We start from the raw sequence: 12,986 nt of genomic DNA, 5'->3' as shown, positions 1-12,986 counted from the left end.
TTCTTCATTGAGGTTATGGCTACTATCAAAACTTACTGAACTCAACACTTGAAATCATACCTTTTTTGTATACATGAATAGCATTTCAATAAAGCGGATTTTGGAGAAAGCAGGTAGATAGGAACAAATTGTTCAATAAATTTACTTCTTTTAAAAGAAGTCAAAAATCACTTGATTAAATCTGGCCTATTAAGTTGTGCTTAGGACTATTAAGATTTGTGTGCGCATCTGTTTCCTATTCATCAATGACTAAGTTGTCATTTAGTCAATGACTATTATGGATAAGGCTGAGTCTTAGGGAAAAGCAATTGCGATTGGAGAATATATTTAACTGTACTTCAAATTCATTTGCAAATTCCTCCTGATGTCTATTTTAAGTTTACTATAAGATCAAAGTGCACCTGAAAATGGACTGTACACTTTCTATTATCTTGCAAATACGTATTAAGTGGTTATTGGGGGTATGGGAGAGAGATGACCTCAATACTGTGACCTAGAGGCCAAAATTCGATTGTAATAACCTTTGGGAGCAGACCCACAGCTGAGTTTTATTTATTTATTTTTTAGTAACATTTAAATTTTTATGATTGCATTTTTTTTTTTCTGGGTCTGGTCATGGGGCCTGAACTCTGGGCCTGGGCGCTGTCCCTCAGCTCTTCAGCTCAAGGCTAGCGCTCTACCACTTGAGCCACAGCGCCACTTCCAGCTTTTTTCTTTTTGCTTATGTGGTGCTGAGGAATCGAGCCCAGGCCTTCAGGCATGCAAGGCAAGCACTCTACCACTGAGCCACCTTCCCAGACCCTGCATTTTCTTTTTTTTTATTATGAGAATACTGTACAGAGGAGTTACAATTACATGGGCAAGATAACGAGTACATTTCTTATCAAGCATTGTTGCCTCCTGCTTTGTTTCCCCTTCCCATCCCTTCCCATACTCCTTCCCTCACCCCACCCGATCCTCTCCTCATCCCCCACCAATGTTGTAAAGTTCGTTTTTCGACATAAGGACTTGTACATCTCATTGTTGCAATGGGTCCACCTGTATCCCTAGTTAAACGATTTTTTTCCCTTCCCCTCCACAAATTATACCAACATCAAATACAGTGAAAGTATGGGTTTTACTGTGGGGGAGGGACATACAAAGCAACATAGAAATCATCTTATAAATATGATAGAAACAATTACATGAAAGGAAAAAAAAACAAAGAAACATTTGAATACTTATCTTGGGGTTGGTTCATTCCCCTAACATCAACTTATCTGACCTTTTCTGCTTGACTGAGACATATACTGGATGCCCCTCAGTAGATGAATGGATCAAGAAAATGTGGTATATATACACAATGGAATTTTATGCCTCCATCAGAAAGAATCACATTGCCCCATTTGTTAAGAAATGGAAAGACTTGGAAAAAATTATATTAAGTGAAGTAAGCCAGGCCCAAAGAAACATAGGTCCCATGGTTTCCCTTATTTGCCACAGTGAGTTTTCAAGATAAATATTTCTACATGCTCAAAGAATACCAGGTCTGAAAGCCAAATAAAGTATTGGTTGAGGGCTTACTCTTCCATATGTTGTTACAATTTATCAAGACAGGCATTGTCTACATGTTTTTAACTCACATGCCTGAGACTAAGCTAACACAACTGAAAAGCTAGGCCCAGTTGGACTGACAGTCACTTGGACTGTGACCAATCTAGTCTCTCAGGTTATGTGGTATACACATCCCACAGTTAGTCATTGAGGCCAGTTTCAGATTCAAGGGGAGAGAATGAGGTGTTAATTCTCATTGGGAGTTGTCACAATCAAACCCTCCAACTTAGCCTTTTACACTTGAACTACGAACTAGATTTTGCTCTTCTTTCTCACTGCTCTAATAAATCTCTAATGAATCCCAATTGGAAATGTCTTAATTTTTCCAGGGCTGGGGTCTTGTATTATTTTTTTAACCTGCATTTTGGAATACCCTCTGTGCCTCTTGATTGTTCTGATCTCCATTCCTTTCTCTGATAATTATTCTCCCAATCCTAACTACCCTTGCTGAATGTTCAAAGTAGTCCTCCTACAAAAAAATTTCTGGCATTCAAAATAGTCCACCTTTTGGCTCCTATTCTTCTTTTGATTCTTACCTTTATGTTTGTCCTATGCATTTTAGTCCCAGACTTTTTGTGATCATCCTCTGCATTATGTCCCCACTTACCTTTCCTCCGAGCACTGATGTCTCTTCTTGGAATCTCTTCCTTGCCCTCTTGAAATATCCAAGAAACAAACTGCCATTCATGTTTTTCTTTTAATATTTCTCTCATCAATCTGTATTCACATAGTCATTCAACATACACTCCACTACATAAAATATTTGAGGCAAGTTTTATGCTTATACTATGAAACTCCTTATGAATAACTGGTACCCTTTGTTTTCCAATGTACTATGGTATCAAACTTATATCATTTGCAATATACTTTGGTATCAAGCTTAGTATTATTTGTCTATCTGTATAACATCCCTAATCTGTAAAAGCATAGATTCCTAGTGTTCGGCCTTTAAAATCTCATTTAGAAGTTGTTTTCAAGGATATAATGTTCTTTGATATAGTTTGAAATTGCATATTTTTGAGTTTAGTTCTCAAGTATAATTAATTGTAATGTCACAATAAGCGTTAATGAGCACATTTAGGTTAGTGATACATAGATATTTACAGAAGGCTTGAGTAATCCCTTTTTGTTGTTATGTGAAACTAAGTCATGTGTTGTACAACATAAAACTCCACAGACCTGTTTCTACAGGCAGTTTTAAACCAGGTATACACTGACATGTACAAGCAGAACAAGATAATTAAACTGCATTCCATCTGTCCCACAATATGCCTGGTTCTATTGTTGAAGTTAAGTTTATTTTACCAGTATTTTAGACTATCCTTCACCTGCTAGGTTACTTCCACATCTAAAAATAGGTTTGAACATAAAATGTAGCATAATTAACCCACAAGGGTTAAAACAAATGGACTGTCTCTGATATTCAATAGCACAGGAATAAAGCCTTTAGAAAAGAGTCTCTATGGTAAGATATCATATCTGGTCAAGGTTGCTTCTGGTTTTCAGTTGGATAGGCAGAAAGCTGATTTAAAAATCTATTCTAGCCGGGCGCCAGTAGCTCACGCCTGTAATCCTAGCTACTTAGGAGGCTGAGATCTGAGGATTGCGGTTCAAAGCCAGCCCGGGCAGGAAAGTCCATGAGACTCTTTTTTTTTTTTTTTTGGTCGGCCGTGGGGCTTGAACTCTGGGCCTGGGCGCTGTCCTTCAGCTCTTCAGCTCAAGGCGAGCACTCTACCACTTGAGCTACAGCGCCACTTCCGGTTTTGTGGTGGTTTATTGGAGATAGGAGTCTCACGGTCTCTCCTGCCCGGGCTGGCTTTGAACCGCGATCCTCAGATCTCAGCCTCCTGAGTAGCTAGGATTACAGGCGTGAGCCACCAGCGCCCGGCTCATGAGACTCTTATCTCCAATAAACCACTAGAAAACTGGAAGTGGCGCTGTAGCTCAAGTGGTAGAGTGCTCGCCTTGAGCTGAAGAGCTGAGGGACAGAGCTCAGGCCCAGAGTTCAAGCCCCACACTGAAAAAAAAAAGAAAAGAAGAAGAAGAGAGTGCACAGACCAAGTTGGGAATAGAGAAATGAGTGTAGGACCAGGTGCCAGGAAAGAGGACATTTTAGTCAATGTGAAAATGTTAACATGGTATATACTCTATATTCATATGTTTAATTAAGTTTGGATTAAGTTTTTATTTTAAAATGATCTTAGGCTACTAATTACCACAGTCTTAAGTATTAAAATTGACATAATATTTCCATTGACATGTCAGATAATGTCCATAGTTTTTCTTGTTGTTAAACATGACATTCTTGAAATTACCAGTAGGTGGAGCAAGTTTGCTCCAAAAGTGACCCATATATAGAGAGAGGTAAAAGGAAGGGGAAAGCAGAATTGAAGGCAGGGCCTGAGAAGGAGCAGGAGAAGGAGGGAGATAGAAGTGAACAGGAGGACAGAAAAGGAGTATGGAGGCAGGAAAGGAGGAATGTGAGAACTATTCATAACCTGTATTTCCTTTGCTATTGTTAGAGAAATTGTCTACAGTCAAGTATGAGTGATTTGACCATACGGCTTACATCTTGTCAGGTGTCATTATGTTTCCCATCTCACATTATTGCTGGGAGAGTATGAAAATGGCCTTGCCTATAGCTGCAATAATGTTGAATGGCTAAGACAGATTTTTTAAAAAAAATCAGTTTCTAGGGCTGGGAAGGTGGCTCAGTGGTAGAGCGCTTGCCTTGCATGCATGAGGCCCTGGGTTCGATTCCTCAGCACCACATAAGCAGAAAAAAAAAGCCGGAAGTGGCGCTGTGGCTCAAGTGGTAGAGCGCTAGCCTTGAACTGAAGAGCTGAGGGACAGCGCCCAGGCCCAGAGTTTAAGCTCCACAACCAGACCCCCACCAAAAAAAAGTCAGCTTCTAGGGAGCTCCCAAACTAGCAAGTTGTTGAACATCACAAGAAAATGTGTACATTTTTTTTTTCTGAGAATGAACAATGATAGTGAAAGGATAGTTTTGCAAACTGGAATATTTAATATAGTGTGTTTATACCCAAAGTGTTAATGTGCTACTTCAGGGAGGAGAGGTAAGAAAGCCTTTTCGTGATTTCAGTAGCATCTGTTTTTTTGTCAAGCTAAATTAACTACACAATAAATTAAGACAAAGTAATCAGACATTTGCGGAACATCTCCAAATACAAGAGAAAAATAAGCAAAAGGACTTAAACTTGTATTTAATAGATGTCAAATATGAGGTTAAGTTTAAGATAAAAAAAAATATAGAGGTAAATAAAAGTAAGACTGAAGATTTCCAAGTGGTTGCTTTTGGACATCAGGTCAAGGGTAAAATGGAAAAAGTATTGGTAGTTTTGTAAGCCTTTGCTACTATTTGGTTCTTTTTAACTGACTACATTTATTTTGTTAATAAAAATATAAAAATAAACTCTAGGGCTCCTTGGCACAAGCCGAAATTTTTTTAATAAAGACCCAGAAACTCACCCCAGAATGGCTATAATCAAGAACAGATGTTGGAGACCAGAAGGGAACCCTACTGCACTGTTGGTGTGAGTGTAAACTTGTTCAACCACTTTGGAAAGCAGTATGGAGGTTCCTCATAGACTCCACATAGAGCTCCCCTATGATTCAGCAATCCCACTTTTGGGCATTTACCCAAATGCTCACAAATAAGGCCATACTAAAGCTACGGGCACAATTTTGTTTATGGCAGCATTATTCACAATAGCTAAGATATGGAACCAACCCAGATGACCCTCAGTAGATGTATGGATTAAGAAAATGTGGTATATAAAGTGGCATTGTGGCTCAAGTAGTAGAGCGCTAGCCTTGAGCTGAAGAGCTGAGGAACAGCGCCCAGGCCCAGAGTTCAAACCCCTTGACCAATCCTCCCCCCAAAAAATGACCTTGACAAGAAAATGTGAGATATATATATATAAAATGGAATTCTTTCTGATTCCATTAGAAAGAATGACACCACCCCATTTGTAAGGAAATGGAAGGACTTGGAAAAAATCATTCAGTGAAGTAAGCCAGACCCAAAGAAACATAGGTCCCATGGTTTCCCTTATTTGCAATAATTGGTATACATCTAGGATAATCTTAGCAGATGAGCAGAATAGCTCAATAGCTATGGACATATGACCATATAAGATGATGCTAAGCGAAATGAACTCCAAGACATGGACAAAGGAGGTTTTTCTTTTTTGTTGTTGTTTTTAATGTACTATGTGAGGGTTTTTTTGTTTCTTTTGAATGTTCTCCCTATGGTATATCCCCTGTTGTCACTATATTTGATTCTGATAGCCTGGTATTGTATATATGTTTATCTGAATTAGGGAAGGGAAGGGAACAACAGAATAGTGAGACAAAGGACAGGGGAACCAATGTAACAGTGATACTCACAAGACAATGTGTTGGAAATGATCTCTACAACTCAAAGGTGGCGGCTGGGGGGTGGGGGAAGGAAAGTAGGAGGAAAATGAGGGAAAGGATAACAAATTGGACAAGAAATGTACTTTTTACCTTATGTAACTGCAACCCCTCTGTACATCACCTTGACAATAAAAAAGACAAGCCAGAAAAAAAATAAAAATTAAAGGTCATGAATTTTAAGTCATCAAACTATCACTATAATCATGTGTATAGGCATGTTTTACCAGAGAGAACTTGCCATCTTTCATTAATTTTTTTAAGTCAAGATTGTCATTGTCAGCATGTTGAAAACCCTCTTCCTGTTTTTACCTCACAGATAGACTTAATTAAATATACATTATTTTCTAACTAGTTTTGACTTCAAGAAATAAAATATGCTCAGAGAACAGAATTATTTAACAGCTTTTAAGAGTTCTTAAGGATTATAGAACTTCAGTGTGGCACCTTTGCAGCCTACAAACATATTCAGTAAAAATTATTGCTTACCAAATACAAACAATTAAATTTCAGTTTTTGTACACTTCTTACATAGGAGAGTATTCCAGAAGGCTAGAGCCGGGTAATATCAGAGATATTCAACCTTTGGAAATGTTTTACCCTAGAGTTTAGAGTTCCTTTTAAATCAATTATCATGTAACAACTTGACCACTGCTTCTGGGTTAAGTTTCTGCACACAGAAGCCCTCTGGCTTACACACTGAAATGCCTCATGAATTCCAGAGCGATTTGAGCATATCTGTACTTGCAAAGAAGGGCATATTCTAGTTTTTATAGCTTTAGTGTGTTTTCTTCAAACCCTATTTGAAGGGAGATGCTATCAATAGTTTAACAAACCTCAACTTTATTTTCTTGGCAATCAGAACAGGGAAATGAAAGCAATGTAACCCACTTAGTTAGCAACCCCTTAATCCCTCACCAGTCTGCCTCCATCCCCACCAAATTAGAGGGAGTTAAACAAGGAAGGAACAAAACTGGAGACCTAGAAAAAAATATCTGGACCACTGGACTATCATCCATATTGGTGTGAGATAAAGCACAGGTGCACAAAGGAGATTGAAGGATACTTTAGGGAAAATGTGTCACAAGAGGAATACTTCCTCTTGAAAGGAGAATACTTCCTCTAAACATGGTGAAATGGTTTGTTTTCTACCTTGGCCACGATCTTGTGTGGGTAGGTTGGGTGGAGTCTTCCCATTCTTACTTGTGTGGTGTGACCCTATTGAGTTCACCGTTATTTGTTACTCAAAGTTTTAGTGCTTTTCAACAGTCTTAGATAAAGTCAGAATTGTCATAAACTTTTACTGACAAGCACAAAACTGTACCTGGGTTTTTATTAGTTAAGATAATATTTTAGCATTAGGAGTGGTATTATGAAGCAAATACTGTTTTCATACCTTCTGTTTCTTCATTCTTGAGCACTTTAATCTTTTCCCCCATGGAGAATATATAATGTTTATAAAATTTAGGTCAGCAGAGTAATGCAAAATCCATTTTCTCTCTCTTTTTTATTTCATAATTCCTCTTTTTTTTTAAATGGACGAACTTTAGGTTTTGCTTAAACCACTGTGGTTTGATGTTTTATGCCATAGACTGATCTCAATACTTTCTGTTTTATTACTACAATACTTTCCCTTACACACACATATACGGACTTCTGTCAGCGTCACTTTTCTTCATAGATTTGTGTCATTTATGTCCCCCTTTCTTATATGAAACATGTTATTGCTTCATTTGATGAGAATCTATTTATTTAAACATTTAGTTGACAATACTAGAGCATAAAATATAATGTAATTGATCCAATTAAAAGTACGATAAGTTAGCAAAAGGTGAAGTTAAAATGAAGCCAAGACTGAATTCAGTATCTGAATGCGTGTGCTCACAGTTTTGGTTCCATGTCCCTGGTCGGTGTTGCCTAGCTTCAGATCTTTGTGGCCTGATGGTCACAATATACTTGTGTTAGGGTTTTATAGAAAAATATATTCAATAGGATGCACATGTGTATAGAAAGCTTTATGTTAAGTACCTGGCTCATGTGAATTTAGAGGCTGACAAGTCCAAAATCTGAAGTTTCTCATGTGTTGACAGAAGCCCCACTGGCTTGGGGAAGGACACTCTTTTATTCAGCTTAGAACTTCCATTGATTGGGGGCTGGGAAGGTGGCTCAGTGGTAGAGCGCTTGCCTTGCATGGATGAGGTCCTGGGTTCGATTCCTCAGCACCACATAAGCAGAAAAAAAAAGCCGGAAGTGGCGCTGTGGCTCAAGTGGTAGAGTGTTAGCCTTGAGCTGAAGAGCTGAGGGACAGCGCCCAGGCCCAGAGTTCAGGCATTACGACTGGACCCCCTCCCCCCCAAAAAAAGAACTTCCATTGATTGGATGAAGCTCACCTGCATTATGGAAGGAAAACTGCCTTCTTCAAAGCCCACAGATTTAAATGTAAATCTTTGCCTTCCAAAATGACTCTTTCACAAACGTCTAGAATAATGAATATTTGACCACATAAATGTGTGGGCCACATTTTCTGGGAGCTAATAAGGACGCATGTATGCAGGACTGAGGCTTTAATGATTTCCTTCAGTGATGGAAGAGAGTAGAGGGTACAACATTTCCTGAAGAAATGTTCCCAGGACCACAATGTCCAGTGCATGTCTCTACTTTGAGAGGAGCTTGATCCATGCTCCATGGCTTGCTTTCTGGAAGAGTGGGGACCACCAGCCAGTCAGGGCTACAGCAGCCACCATCAGATGCTGTACATGGCAGTTCTGAAGTTTCTAAAGAAAAGGTGGGGAAAGACACCGCTCAAGTTTTAAGATGTGTTTTGTTTTGCCTTCCAGAAGAAAAACAAAAATGAAAAATAAGACAAATGGCAACATGAAGAACGCTTTATCAGCTGATATTCAGTTTTAAGCCCTTATCGTCTCCCTTTTCCCTGTTACCCACTGCTAGAGAACTCTTAGCTGTGTAATGACCATTTCTTGGTAGCTTTATAGTATTGGCAGTATGATCCATGGGACATCACCCAGACTCTTCTCTCAAGTTAACTCATCCATAAAATGCAGTGAGTAATTTGTAACTCCAGAAATGACTGTGAGAAGGCAATGAAATAAGTATGGGAAAGAGTTTTGTAATCTCCTAAGGGTGACTTAATAAATCAGTTAAAGCTGTACCAAAAACATTACAATGAATGACAAGATACTTGGCACGTTAGAAACTGGACACATGATTAGTTAGCTCTTAAAAAATAGGGAGATGAATAGGAGTGACCTTGAAGATGTGTTGGTGTGTCAGGACTCACTGCAGCTGGACAGGTAAGAAAAAAACAGAAATAATGACCAAAAATGAACTCAATGCAGATTTCTCAGTGGTGGCCTACAAAGGGAAGGAAAGTGCAAAGATTGATTTAAGAAATGAGAACATCCATACTGAGGAGGCAGGAAGAGCAGAATTGACTCACTAAGATCTGCGTTTATTGAAAGAAAGGTGAAAGCAATGAAGACAACATCAGGACATTTGACAATGTTATTAATTGCCATCCAAAAAACTTGTTTTACAAGAATCACGCCATTTTTTAACTCTTTACCTCAGATTAAAAAGTCCCATAAATGCTTCTAGGGTTGGGAAGAGGTATGGAGTACAGACTAGATGGAAGGAACCTGAAGGCCAGGTCAGACACCCTGCAGTGGGCTTGAGAATTATGGTAACCAGGCTGGCCAGGTCAGACACCCTGCAGTGGGCTTGAGAGTTATGGTAATCAGGCTGGACAAACATAACTATAAAATATGGAGGCTCACTGTGGACCAGAGGCGAGTTCCAACAGCTGTTAATGGAGAATTTAAAAAGTCTGAAATAAAATCCTTGAATTGGAAGACATCTCTCATGAATATTCCCAATCTGGAAACTTCTATGGAGAAATAAGAAAAGTTCAACTACCTCAACAGAACTGAATTCTGGTCAAACATGAGAAAGTTAGTGCTCCTAAAAGAAATCCTGGGGCTGGGAAGGTGGCTCAGTGGAAGATTGCTGGCCTTGCATGTATGAAGCCCTGAGAGTAATTCCTCAGCACCATATAAGCAGAAAAAGTCAGCAGTGGCGCTATGGCTCAAGTGGCAGAGCACTCACCTTGAGCTGAAGAGCTGAGGGACAGCGCCCAGGCCCAGAGTTCAAGTCCCACAACTGACCAAAAAAAAAAAAAAAAAATCAGCAGAACCAGAATGCACGGCAACTCACCACTATATATGAGAAACCACTTTCCTCCTTATCATTTTCCATTATATTCAAACAAGTACATCACTTACATTGTAATGAACCAAATGGATATGTATTTACCGAACTTCTGGTGAAGTTGGATTTGTTTTGAGATGAGTCTAGCTTGCAGCACATCATTTTGAAATATTTCAGTGAGTTTAAAAATAATAAATGCATCGAAAACAGCATTATCAGAATGCATTCCCTCCTGATTTCAAGAGGCTATTTTGAATATTGAAAAACTTGATTTGAAAGTATATTTTTTGGTGAACTTCAAAAAAACCAATTTTGATAGTGATATTTTAAAGGATTTGTAGCACTGGTTCATTACTTTAAATTGGTAGTGTGCATATAATGGGCATTTAACACAATATTGATTGAAATAAATTTTGAATACTATATACATTTTATTTTCATTTGTAAGATTTCAATGTTAATGTAAGTAAGCAGTAGGTGCAACTTTTAAAAAATAAGGAGATGTAGAGGAAATTAATCAGAAGAGTCTAGCAGAGGAGTTTAGTCAATTTTCTTTTCTGTAGCTCATACTAGGGTTTTGAACTCAGCTAGCATTCTACCATTTGAGCCATACATCTAGCCTGGCTCTTTCCTGGTTAATTGGAGATTGAGTCTCAAGAACTTTTCTGCCCAAGCTGGTTTCAAATCGAGATCCACTAGGATTACAAGTGTGAGGCACTAGTGCCTGACTGGTGAGTCTAGCTACTTTCATATCATATTTACTACTCTCCCGGTGAAAAATATACCTGGGAAAATATGTTGACATCAGATCAATAGAGGTTGCTTTTCACCTTCTCTGACTAACAGAAACCATACTTAACTTCAAAGTTAAAAATTTTGGGCAATCTGACAAAGGAATTTAGCTGGAAAGTAAAAAAAATTCTGGATAGATATTTCTGTTTTTTACTTAGGCAAAAATAACATGTAGCCTCTGTATATATTATTTCATTTATCACTGACCTCCCACCTATAGTTAGAGGTTTTATTCTTCTCTTTCTTGTTTGCTTTTTGTGGTCAAAAACACAGAAGAGTCCACCTTAGCATAGCTGAGAACATTTTTCATGTAACAACACGTGAGGCTGAGCCACATCAAAGCTGGACAAAATAATAGATTTCCTGACCCTGTTCAAATTTTCCTATCCTGAGAGTCCACTCAGTGGTCCCAAACACTCCCCCCCCCCCCATAATGCTCTTTCCTTACTTTGAACCTAGGCATACTTTGTATCTGTAACTCTCAGCTGATTCCCCTGACATTTGGTAACATTTATTTATCTCTTTACATGAAATTTGCTTGAAAAACCTCCACTTCCCCTCTCATAAGTTAGTATTAATGCTAACACTAACTCAGGAGTAGCTATGTGCCAGGAACTATTCTAAATTACATTCAGTGTTTGAAATAGTCCTGCCAGGGAGTTAGCTCCATTGGTACTCATGAAGAATAGAGGGATGGATGGAGTATTTGCTCAACATGATAGGGCCAAGTGTTGGCAGAAAGAAGTCTGATCTAAGGTTATACTCTGAGCCATTGAGGTAGAAAATCTTGACAGAAATCAAGACTTTACATCTCAGTTAGCCCCAGCCTCTGACCATGATTTTTGCAAAGTATTTGTCAATATCTTGGTGTTCAGTAAAAACAAAAATGGTTTCAGTAATAAACAACAGAAATAGTTATGGAAATAAAGTATGGACTTGAGAACTCTTCTTTTGTCCATTTTCTTACTGAACTCAGAAATAAGAACTATTAATCATTTTGAAGCTGTTCTGGAACTGATTAAAATAAATTTATTATTATTAAGGAGCTCTACAGAGGGCTCACCATTTCATAAGTCAGATAATGAGTACATTACTTCCTGTGGATAGTGTCACCCTTTCCTTTGCTTTTCCCCAGCTTCCCCCTCCTTTCTCTGTTCACAAATTACATAGTTCATTTTCCATAAAGTGTATACTGAGTAGCATGATTACATTTGCTCACCTTCCCTCTTCCTTTTCTGTCCCCTCCCCTAAATGAAAAATAACCAAAACAAAACCAAACACTAGCACCACTACCACCACCACCACTAACAACAACAAAAAAACCCACATTTCCATTTCCTGGAATTTCTTTCGATAAATAGTAATTTAAATGTTCAGAGGAATCACACCTTTGGGTTCCTCTCCTAAGGATATCCTCCTTTAGTCTGTTTGTGAGTGAATGCCTAGAACCCTGTATAGATTATCATGTCCAGTATATTTTAGATCTACATGAGAGAAAACATGCACCGTCTGTCTCTCTAAGCTTGGCTTACCTCACTAATCATGATTTGTTTTAGATCCGTTCATTTCCCTGAAAATGATATAATCTTATTCTTTCTAATGGATGAGTAAAATTTCATTGTGTATAAGTACCACATCTTATTGATCCATTCATCTGTTGGGAAGCACCTGGACTATTTTCATAACTTGACAGGGAACGTAGATGTGCAAGTATCTTTTCTATATCCTGCTCTGGGTAGATGTCCAAGGATGGCATATCTGGGTCATAGGGAATTTCTACATTTAGTTTGTTGAGGAACCTCCAAACCGCATTGCAGAGTGATTGTACTAGTTTACATTCCCACCAACATTCTGGCACTGATTTCTTTTCAGTCAACCCTGTGAATTGATGATACACCTATTGAAAGTTGAATAGAAACTCACTATTATGCAACAAACCA

General features: G+C 38.4%; 1 protein-coding gene across 1 annotated transcript in view; it reads left to right on the top strand.

Moving 5' to 3' along the window:
* The window catches only part of Cpox (coproporphyrinogen oxidase), a 29,439-nt gene that overhangs the window by 12,786 nt on the left and 3,667 nt on the right, over positions 1-12,986 (top strand). The gene's annotated exons all lie outside the window — the stretch shown is intronic.

Source organism: Dipodomys spectabilis, unplaced genomic scaffold, assembly GCF_019054845.1.
Source record: "Dipodomys spectabilis isolate Male_0828 unplaced genomic scaffold, ASM1905484v1 ptg000032l, whole genome shotgun sequence".
Lineage (NCBI taxonomy): Eukaryota > Metazoa > Chordata > Mammalia > Rodentia > Heteromyidae > Dipodomys > Dipodomys spectabilis.
This window is presented reverse-complemented; position numbering and strand designations above follow the sequence as displayed.